This window comes from Elaeis guineensis, chromosome 3 (assembly GCF_000442705.2).
Source record: "Elaeis guineensis isolate ETL-2024a chromosome 3, EG11, whole genome shotgun sequence".
Lineage (NCBI taxonomy): Eukaryota > Viridiplantae > Streptophyta > Magnoliopsida > Arecales > Arecaceae > Elaeis > Elaeis guineensis.
In genome coordinates, this window is record NC_025995.2 from 113,767,722 (window position 1) to 113,779,972 (window position 12,251).

Genomic DNA, 12,251 nt, shown 5'->3' on the forward strand with positions numbered 1-12,251 from the left:
TAGAAAGCCGATCTGAATTGGAGGCTGTTTATCATTAAGCCGATCTGAAGACTGAATGCCAATCTGACTCATTTCAGATCATATAAATATCGATTTGACTTATCTCAGCTTATATAAATACTGATCTGACTCATTTCAGTTCATATAAATACTAACTTGAGGATCTGAAGCAGGGTATTCCATATATCTGAGACGGTCTCGTATGATACTTGATCTCATTTCAATTTTTTATCGAGATGAACTACTATATTAGCGACAACAGTCATCCTACGAGAGCCCATTATAATCTCTGCATCAAAGTTACATTGGTCATGATCTTACATACAATCGTGCTACAACTCACCTCTATTTGGTATATACAGTTAAGCATGATCTCATTTCTAGTTAATACATACAGCTATACTCTAGCTCACCTACAGCTGACCTCTAATAGTTTAATAAATTTTTCTAACGACCTAACAAACTCTCTAACGACCTCATCAATCCCTCTATAAATACAAGACTAAGGGATCCTCGAGGTAAGTTCTAATTTTCAAGTCCCAAACTCATACTAGAAAAAGACTCCACCATTGAGACTCTAGCTCCCACAAAGTCACAAACTCTCTAGCTCCTCTCCAATCCTACTACTCTCTATTCTTCCATTTTTTCACCTTTTGTTCTCGAGGCTTAAACTGACTTAAGCATCGGAGGGAAAAAGAGGGAGAGAGAGAGAGGAAGAGGGAGAGAAGAGGGGGTCGGCCAAGGGAAGGGGAGGGCCGGGGCCCGCCGCCGGGGCCGCCGTCGGCCATCTGTCGCCGGCGGCCAAGGAAAAAGAGGGGGAGAGAGAGAGGAAGAGGGAGAGGAGGGGGCCGGCCAAGGGAAGGGGAGGGCCGGGGTCTGCCGTCGGGGGCCTCCACTGGGGCTGCCGCTGGGGGGCGCAGGCCCGCCGCCGGCCGTCTGTCGTCGGCGGCCAAGGAAAAAGAGGGGGAGAGAGAGAGAAAGAGGGAGACGAGGGGGCCAGCCAAGGGAAGGAGAGGGTCGGGGCCCGCCGCGGGGGGCCACCGTCGGGGCGCGCCAGCCCGCCCCAACCCTCTGTCGCCAGCGGCCAAGGAAAAAGAGGGAGAGAGAGAGGAAGAGGGAGAGAAGGGGGAGAGAGAGGGAGGAAGAGGAAAGAGAGAGGAGGGAGCTCGCCACCGTGCCGTCGGAAGCTCGCCACCGTGCCGTCGGAGAGAAGAAAACGTCAGAGAAATACCGGAGAAGAGGGAGAAGAGGGAGAGAGGGGGTTTTTTATTTGGATTTTATGGTTCAAAAATGCCAAAGGGAATGGTATTTTCAAAAACGCCATTCCCTTTGGCATTTTTCTCCAATTTTTCTTAATGGTTTTTTTAATTTTTTTTAATTTTTTTTACTTATTTTTATATGATTTTTTAATAAATAAAATTAATTTAAAATAGGCATAGTAATCTAAAATGATAATTTTTTATTTTAATTAAATTTATTTTTTAATTAATAATCATAAATTTTATTTTTTTACCATTTTTTATTTGAATTATAATTATAATTTTAATTTTTAAAATTTAAAATTATAATTCTAATTTTTAAATTAGAATTATAATTTCTATTTTTTTCAATTCAATTCTTTTCCCTTTTTCCTTTTTTTATGGTGTTTTTTATTTTTTTACACTAATTATTTTCTTTTTTTCAGATTTTTTTTGTAAAAATAATTTGAAATAGAGAAAGTAATTTGAAATGATATTTTTTATTTTAATTAAAGTTAAAATTTATATTTTTTTAAATTTTAATTTATAATTTTTATTTATTTCATATTTTTTCTTTTTTTCACTTTTCTTATGGCATTTTTTTCTTTTATTTTTCTTAAATTCAAATTAAAATTTTATTTTTTTTATAATTTAAAATTTTAATTTTAATTTTCTTCTCATTTTTACAATTTTTTTCTATTTTTATAAAAAAATTTTAAGATTTTTTTATTTATTTAAAATATTTTTTAAATAAATTAATTTGAAATGGAGAAAGTAATTTGAAATGATGTCTTTTATTCTAATTAAAATTAAAAATTTTATTTTTTTAAATTTAAAATTATAATTTTAATTTTTTTCTCATTTTTTTAAATTTTTAACTTTTTTATGGCATTTTTATTTTTTTTATTTTTTATTTTTTTGAACATCTTTTTTTAAAAATTAATTTGAAATGAAGAAACTAATTTGAAATGATGAATTTTATTTGAATTAAAATTAAAATTTTTATTTTTAAAATTTAAAATTATAATTTTTATTTTTTTTCTCATTTCTTTCTCTTTTTTTATGGTATTCTTTATTTTTTAAATTTTTTAAGATTTTTTTAGATATTTTTTAAAAAAATAATTTTGAATGAAGAAAATAATTTAAATTTATCTTTTTTATTTGAATTAAAATTCGAATTTTTATTTTTTAAAATTCATTCAAAATTATAATTTTCATTTTTTTTGATATTTTTTTAAAAAAATTAATTTGAAAAGGAGATTGTAATTTGAAATGATGATTTTTATTTGAATTAAAATTAAAATTTTTATTTTCTTAAAATTTAGAATTATAATTTTTATTTTTTTTCGATTCTTTTTTTATGGTATTTTTAATTTTTTATTTACAATAATTTTTTTTAGATATTTTTTTAAAAAGATAATTTAAAATGGGGATACTAATTTGAAATAATAATTTTTATTTTTATCAAAATTAAAAAATTTTTATAAATTTAAATTTTTTTTTCTATTTTTTATCATTTTTTTCTTTTTTTGGGAGAAAAATTAAAAAACGCCATTTGGGATGGCATTTTTAAAAATGCCATTCCAAATGGTATTTTTAAAAATATCATATTATTTGATATTTTTTAATTTTTTTGATGTCGTCTACGTGAAAAATAGGGGATGACATGGCGATGATAAAATGCCATTCAAAATGACGTTTTATCGATTTTGCATCAATCTGATAAATAAATTAAAAATTAAATTATTTATATAAATATTTTTTTATATTAATTAAGAAAAGGACTCGTAATACATAGTTCCAAATATTTTTATTGGGGAAGGTGTCAAAAGAAACAGCCTCAAAGGGGGCAGCTTGTTTAGAAACCTCATGAATGCCATCACATGTATATCCATCGTGGGAGGAAATCTTGGTCGATAATTTACCGACCTGACACACAAAGATATCTTTCGAATTAAAAAATAAAAAAAAAATTTGAACGGTAGTCCACCAATTTGGTGCAAAAATAAAAAAATTGATGGCACATTATCCCATCTTCCACCACTCAAAGTCCCTACATGCATATAATCTCGAACAGCATTGAGGAGACCTGCAAATGTTTTCAAAGCCTAGATTCAAATTGATTAAATAAAAATAAAAAAAAGAAAGAAAAAAGAAGAGAGAGCCTGATGTCTATCCAAAATCAAAATGATTCAAAGCACAAACTAAATGTGAGCCGAATAACAAGGAATCAAGCAAAACCAATGAATTCTCAAACAAAAACCTATGGTAAAAGACTCCTAAGCTTTTATCTGTTATTTTCTCTCTTTTTCTTCTTATAGGATCAAAGGAGAAAAATATGGCCAAGGCAGAATCAAAATCATGACTGAACTGAAGTCAAAGCTAAGCCAACATAAAGCAAAAACAAATCCTAGCTGAGGCAAAGAATAAAAAGTCAACAGAATCCAAAGGCTCTCAAACAAAACATATGACCTTCATGATAATAGACTCCCAAGTTCTATCTATTATTTTACTCCTTTTTCATAGGACCACAGATTCTTGAGCACATGAGCTGAAGCATAAATTAACAAAGCCATGATAAATGTTAAACCTAAAGATAAGGCAAAGACTAAGTTGAAAAAATAGAGGCTCATCATGAAGCCTAGCTCATCAAAAAGCCGACTTCATTAGAAGGATAAAGGCTGAGCTTATAAAAATACTGACCTCAACAGAAAAGTCAACAGAAGCTCATCAAAAAGCCAACTTCATTAAAAGGATAAAGGCTGAGCTCATGAAATTACCAACCTCAACAAAAAGATCAATAGAGACTCATCAGAAAGCTTAGCTCATCAAAAAATCGACCTCATTAGAAAGATAAAAGTCGACCTCATCAAATGGACAAGATCATCAAAAATTTAATCTTCAGATTGGTAGAGTTTCGAAGGGCCAAAATTGAGATAGGGTCTCTCCAAATTCGATCTCCAAATCTGTAAAGCTTCGATAGGCCCAAATGGAGATAAGATCTTTCCAAATCCGATCTTCGAATCGGTAAAGCTCCGCGAGGCTCAAATGGAGACAAGATCTTCCTAAATCTGATCTTTGAATCGGTAAAGCTCCGAGAGGCTCAAATAGAGATAAAATCTCTCCAAATCCAATCTCTGAATTGATAGAGCCCCTAAGGGCCAAAATAAAGATAAGAGCTCCCAAAAACCGACCTAAAAGTTGAGGTTATCTTAAAAATATTGATCTAAGAGTTGATGTAATCTTTTAGTTCCATCAAATACCGACTTAAAGATCAAGGATATTTTCAGCTCATACAAATACGAACCTCAATGTCGAAGTTTTGGATTTCTATCGAATACCGACCTCAAAGTCAGAGTTGTATCAAATACCGACCTCATGATCAAAGTTATTTTCAGCTCTATGAAATACCAACCTAAGGGTCGAGGATATTTTCAGCTCATACAAATACCGATCTCAAGGTTGAAGTTTTGGATTTCTATCGAATACCGATCTCAAGATTGAAGTTATGTCAAATACCGACCTCACGATCGAAATTATTTTTAGTTCTATAAAATATCGACCTGAGGGTTGAGGATAATTTCAACTCATACAAATATCAATCTCAAAATCGAAGTTTTGGATTTCTATAGAATACCAATCTCAAGATCGAAGTTATATCTAATACCAACCTCACGGTCGAAGTTATTTTCAGCTTTATGAAATACTGATCTGAGGATCGAGGTTATTTTTCAACTCATACAAATACTGATCTCAAAATTGAAGTTATCTTAGATTTCTATCAGATACCGACCTAAAGATCGAAGCTATCTACAAAATATCGATTTGAAGGTTGAGGTTATCTTGAATTTCTATAAAATACCGCTCTAAGTGTCAATATTATCTTCTGCTCTATGAAACACCGACCTCATGGTCGAGAATATCTTTTGGCTCTTTGAATTACCGACCTCACAATCGAGGATATCTTTCAGCTATATAAAATACCAACCTCAGGGTTGGAGTTATTTTGATACAAATCTCAGGATTAAAGTTATCTTGAAATTCCACTAAATACCAATCTCCAGATCTAGGATATCTTCCAATCTATTCCAAGTTACATCGGATAAAAAATCTAAGCAATTCACTTGAAAAATCAAATGGTACAAATTCGCCACCTCGAGTAAACTGAGAACTTATTTTTTGGGCTACTTCTTTCCTCCAAAATGAATTCTTCGGATTTAGAAATGGGGGGCAAGTATTATGGGGATTATCCCACCTCAACTCATCATAAAACCAACCTTAACTTGAGGTCATCAAAAATCCGACCTGATCAGAAGGCCGAGGTCACTAAAAAATCGACCTCAACTCGAGGTCACCAGAAATCTGATCTGACTAGAAGGTCGAGGTCATTAGAAAGCTGATCTTAATTGGAGGCTATCTATCATGAAGTTGACTTGAAGACTGAATGCCGACCTGACTCATTGCAGATCATTTAAATACCGATTTGACTCATCTCAGCTCATATAAATACAGACCTAACTTATTTCAGCTCATATAAAAATCGACCTGAAGACCTGAAGCAAGATATTCTATATATCCGAGATGGTCTCATATGATACTTGATCTCACCCCAATATTTCAGCTACAATCTCTGCATCAAAGTTACAATTGGACACGATCTCACATACAGCTGTGCTACAACTCATCTCCAGTTGGCACATATAGCTAAGTATGACCTCATTTCCAATTAATACATATAGCTATGCTCTAACTCACATACAGCTGATCTTCAATGGCCTAACAAACTTCTCTAACGACCTAATAAACTTTGTAACGATCTCATCAACTCCTCTATAAATAAAGGACCAAGAGATCCTCCAGGTAAGTTCTGTCTTTCAAGTCCCAAACTCATACTAGAGAGAGACTCCACCGTTGGGACTCTAACTCCTACAAAGTCACAAACTCTCTAGCTTCTCTCAATCTTACTGTTCTCTATTCTTTTATTTTTTCATCTTCTATTCTCGAGGTTTGAACTGACTTAAGTATCGGAGAGTCAAAAATCAGAGGATTCCCATCCAGTTTTTTGATTTTTTTTGCAGATTCTTTGAAGAAGCTCCCACTAGATCACAACAATCACCCAGCCCGGCCTCACTCGATCTACCCCAGTTTCCAATTTTGAGCCCCACAGTAATATGTATCAAAAAGTCAATAAATATATATTACTAGCCACGTAGTGTGTACTAGTGAATATGATGCTCTATCACCATGCTTAGGAAGCTATGTCAATTTTTATTTGAAGTTATATATTGGATTACTAAGTGATCAATTTATTAAGTGTATATGATTTGGTTGTGTATTGTGTATCAGTAAATTTTCTGTTCTACAAATTATAAATTAATTTATCTGAAGGTATATAGTGTCCTGCTTGATGATTAATTTGTTTGGTATGTTCTACGTACTTATGTAGTATGCATCGATAAAAAGTATATGAAAAAAAAATTATATTTTTTTAATCATGAAATTAATGTCTCCATTGATCGAAAAAGTTTTGATTTTTAAGTTTTTCTTCATGATGGATATTAGAGGAAACGTGATAAAATCGGAAGTTCAATCTATATTTTCTTCTACGGAATAGGATTTTTGTTCCCTTGATACTGAAAGGATAGCCGATAGACCTTCGGGAACTTGGCTAGCAGTTGATAATATTGACCATTGAGATACACTTCCGTCACCGCAACGAAGGCGAAGAAAAACACTCCTCTCACCAGAAAACTAGGAAATTTATCTGATGTCACTCTTTGAAAAGGTGTCACATTAGAAGGAGAGCATTTTCCAATTGTTACTCGGAACAGGTTTCAAACAAAGTATCCATGCTCATGCGTGTGCGCAAGTATAGGGTCTTAGGCTCGGAAATCCAAAGGGGATAACAGTGCATGTCACAACTAACCAAGTGCACGAGTAAATGTTTGTTGCAACGGTGATATCACGTCACCGTTGTAATAAACCAATCAACAGTAAAAAAAAATAAAATTCAAAAAAATAATATAAAATATTATACACAAAAAATATATAAAAATTAATAAAATATAAAAATTTTTATTGATTTATTATAAATTTGATGTGATATCACTGTTGCAACAAACATTTTTTTCAAATGTACATTGGCCGGAGCAAAGGCAACTTGGTACTAGCCTACACTACTGCCCTATTGGAAGACATGCCAAGCGATCCCTCAATCAACATGCCACAATTCAAGCGAATGTCATGAATTGAGCTCCAGCAAACGTATGTATCTGTGATACCCTGTTCTTAAAAATTGTTGGGTGGATGTCTGGCCAGGACACTACCTCCCAAGATCCTTTCAGTACCACGCGATGCAGCAGGAAGAAAGAGAAACAAAACAAAAGGAAAAACAATCAAAATACGTGGATCAGCCACAAAAGGGCTCGCCTCCACGGGACATGCAAACTTCACTATGAAAAGAAAATTTTACAAGAGGAGACCTCACCCTCAACCCTTGTACACCCAATTCTCTCTCACATGAAGTTTCCCTCACAAAAGCTCTCTCTCTCTCTTGGAGACCCCTCTGAACCCCTGAAGAGCCTGGCGACCGCTGTCCAGGAGCCTCCTGCTCCTCTCTCACAGCGCTCTCGCCCCTCTCTCTCTTCTCGGTTCGTACGGCGGCGAGAAAATGACCACAATCCTCTCCTGTTCGTCACAGGGCCTTTTATAGAGTTAAACATAGCTTAAAACATAATTAGAGAGGGATTAGAAGTCCTAAATCAAGCCAAAAAACCTCCTGGACCGTCGGATCAAGACCGGGAGCCCCCTGGGCTGTCAGATCGCGCTCCGGTCCACGGAATAGTGCCGTGGAACATGAGAAACGCGTGGGAAACACCCATGCGGTCCACAGACCGGGCCGTGGACCACCCGGTCCACGGTGGACCGGGGCAAGGGGCCAGCAGGCCTGGGTCGCGCATCCCGCACGGGCCTGGGCCTGGGTCGCGCGTCCCGCGCGGGCCTGGGACGTGCGTCCCGCGCGCCGCCGCCTGCGGCCGCGCCGCTGCCGCCCGCCGCCGATCGCCGGCGGTCCTCCGCCGCCTCGATTCTCGTGCCGACTTCAAAAGCTCGTATCTCCTCCATCCGAGCTCCGATTCAGGTGATCTTGGTCTCGTTGGACTCCGTTTTTCGCCGCGAATCTCGCTGTGGGCTGAATCTCGAGGTATCAAATCCTAACAAAAATCAAGCCCACCCCAAGTTGGCTCATCAAAGCCCACAGAAAAAAAAAAAAAAAAAAAGAACAAAGACTCCCAACGAGAGTCTTCTTCTTCCTCCTCTTACCCGACTCGATCTAGGACTCCTAAGACAACTAGAACCCTAGGCAGAGCTCTATAAAATCCTCCCTTTCTCCTCCATAGGCAGCCACGGCGAGCACCGAATTCTCCCTCTTCTTTCTCTCGGATTTTTCCATTGAAGCCGCCGGCACCCTCCTCGTGTTCGCCTCAAATTCTCACCAGAGACCTCACCAGAGTCGAATGTAAGCCCCGACCCTCCTCCTCTTCCTTGCCCTCCTTTCCATAACTTCGTGCATCCTCACTGGCCGTCGGGATCATTGAAAATTTTATAAAACACCATGACTCTATTCTGCCCTATTCGACCGAGCCTTCTCTCCCCCTTTTTCCGACTACCTGCGTCGCCACCCATGGTGTCGCACCTATGAGTCATGACCCCTACCTGGTAGCCATCTTACCCAGAGGCTTTGACTGCCGGTGATCGGCCAATGATCGAAAAAATAAAAAAAAAGGGGCGGGTCCCTTATTTTTCATTTTCTTTCTAATCTCTGGCTCTACCGCTGCCTCCACTTACTACCAGACCTCCGATCGTGCAGCCGCACCTCGTCGGAGCACGAGCCACCAAGTCTCCCCTCCTCGTGTCCCTCTGTTTGGCCAGGAAAAGAAAGAAGAAGAGGAAAGAAAAAAGAAAAGAAGAAGAAGAAGAAAAAACAAAGAAAGAAAAAGAAGAAAAAAAAAAAGAAGAGAGAGGATTTTCTCTCCCCCTCTTTCTCCCTCTTTCCCTCTCCTTTCTCTCTACTTTCTCTCTCTAAAATTTTTTTCTCTCCTCCTTTTTCTCTCTAAGAAAGACTTGTAGATCGTGTATCGGGCCATCTTTTTCTCTTCCAAAGATCCATGATTTCGAATCGATTTAGTGCCCGGATGGTTTATCGGACTGGTCATCCAGTCAATCATTTTTTTATTATTTAATTTTATTAAATATATAGAATAAAAATTGATCATTATTTAATATTTTAAATAAGATTACCTGATTCATTTAAGGAAGATTAAAAATCTAGAATGATTGAGGTAAGTAGATTTTACGCTTCTTATTTATTTTTTTTAAAATAATCATATTTTTTATAAAATAAAAATTAGCATATGTGATATGAAAAAATATATTTTATTATGAGCATTGATTTTATTAATGCATTTTATGAAAATAGCATAATTATGAAGCATGAATTTTATTATTTTTTTTATCTATGTATATGTATGTTTTAAGAAAAAGATATAAAAAGAAGATTAAAAATCTAGAATGATTGAAGTAAGTGGATCTTACGCTTCTTATTTAATTTTTTTTAAATAATTATATTTTTTATAAAATAAGAATCAGTATATGTGATATGAAAAATATATTTTATTATGAGCATTGATTTCATGAATGCATTTTATGAAAATAGTATAATTATGAAGCATGAATTTCATTATTTTTTCTATCTATGTATATGTACATTTTAAGAAAAAGATATAAAGATTTCAAAGATTCTCAGATAGCTATGAACGAATCTCTTCGAAAAGATCGACATCCGGAGCTAACATCCACACGAAATATAACCCCGCCAATGGATATAAAGTTAGCATACGAAATAAAAACTCTGTCGATTAAGAAATATGGCCATGTCACCAGTATAATAGTGACCTTAGCACGAATATCTCTGAGCAATATTTTGAAATATGACACAAATACATGACAAAAATGATTTATGATTCATGATTGTGAAATATACATGATTTATGCATGTATGATAGATTTATAACTTGTTTTGTTATATGCTCTATGAAATATTTATTTTTATAATATCTGTTACTTTCTAAATATTACATTATCATAGAAAATTTATACTTGATCTGATAAGAAAGCGCAAGTTCTACTTACTGGGCTAGTGTAGCTCATATTCTTTTTATTTTTTTTTTTTGTACAGAAAAATAAGATTAGGATCGATAAAAAAAATTCAGGCTTGAAGATCTGCTAAGCAAGCTTGAAAATTTTATAGTTGAAGTTTAGTTGTTTGATGATCACGAACTTATAGTAAATAATTATGAATCTTGAGATATGGGTTTGTATTTAATTTTGGATTTAGATGCTCTGAACCAATTTTTGTTTAATTAAAAATTTAAATTGAATCTTTTTATTTTTTTTATTTATGATATATTTATTTTTATAATTAAAAAAATAAATTTGGCTTCGTGTTATCGTGGGCTCCATCCCTTCGGTAGCATGGTCGTGTTATGTCCCGGATTTGAGGTGTGATATTTTATGGTATCAGAGCCTAGGTTATGATTATTTGAGAATGTGGATTAAGTGACTGGGATATGATATAAGTAATATCAGAGCTTAGGTTAAGATCAATAGGGACGATAACTTAAGTGGGATTTAAGTATAAAGATTATGATCACAAGAAATAAGATAGAAGTAGCAGAAAAAATTCAAAATCTGAATTTCGGATCAATAGGTATTGTAATAAAATTTTTGCATAAAGTGGTATACAAAGTGTATTAAAGAATTGGATGAATTATATTTTGGATTTCAATAAATAAGGCTTGACTTAAGTATGAGAGATATTGACTCTGAAATAAAATAGGATATATTGATATGTTGTATTGAGTATACTTGTTTAATTATTATTTAGATGATTTTGAAGTTCTAAACTTGATATAGGTGAAGATGATGATGACTTTTCAAATTTTGATGTTAGTTATTAGATCATTATAATTTTAAATTTATTAGAATAAATTTGTTTAGGATATGACTTAAGAAAGAGTTATATCATACAAGAAACAAGTATTTTTCGAGCATTGAAACAATAAGATGATTATGGATAAAATTTGAAGGTAAATAAAAAATATATATATTTAGTTTATTTATGGATTGGATGACATGCATATATTAGTGGAATCTTTAATAATTTATATTGTCATCTTTTATATTAGATTACTTGATTTTTCTTAAGTTTGTTGAAGATAATAAAGTACATTGATTATTTCAAATCAAAGTTTAAGTTTTGAAGCTGATCTAAAGTATCTTGCTATTATCAAATTTGTGAAAGAATTATATGAGTTTTTAATAAATAAATGATAAGATTTCATATCGATTTATTTATTGATGTAAGAGTCATGATGAAAGAAGCTGTTCATAAGAGATAACCAAATTGATTCTACTTACAATGGTATTGACTTGAGATCTTTTAATTTGTTGGAGGTTTGGATTAATCATTTTATAAAAAAAAGTTAGTTTGAAATTATCTCAATTGTTAAGAAATTTAAAGTTAACTTACTCCAAATTAATTCTAGATATATTGAATTCTAGATGAGCGATGAAAGCTTATGTAATGATTTTAAATATAGAAAGTGGATCAAAATTTAATATGACATGCTCGAGGAATAATAAAGATAAAAAAATTTAAAACTTTGTTCTAGTTCTATCAAAAAAAAAAGGAAGAAGGTTGGATCTTTTGCTAGGATTCATCCGATAGCCTTAGAGAATTTGATGGGTTCATATCAAAATGCATAATAGAAGTATGGTGGTTGAATTATACTAAAATTAGTTAAGAATACTAATGCAGTAAAAGATATGAACAGAGATTTGATTTTTGTAAAAGAGACCACCATTAATAAATAAAAAGATAAGATTATTGATTCTTGGGTTTGTTTAGATGTTACAATACTGTCTTTGATAATTGATTCTTTTATTACAGCAATG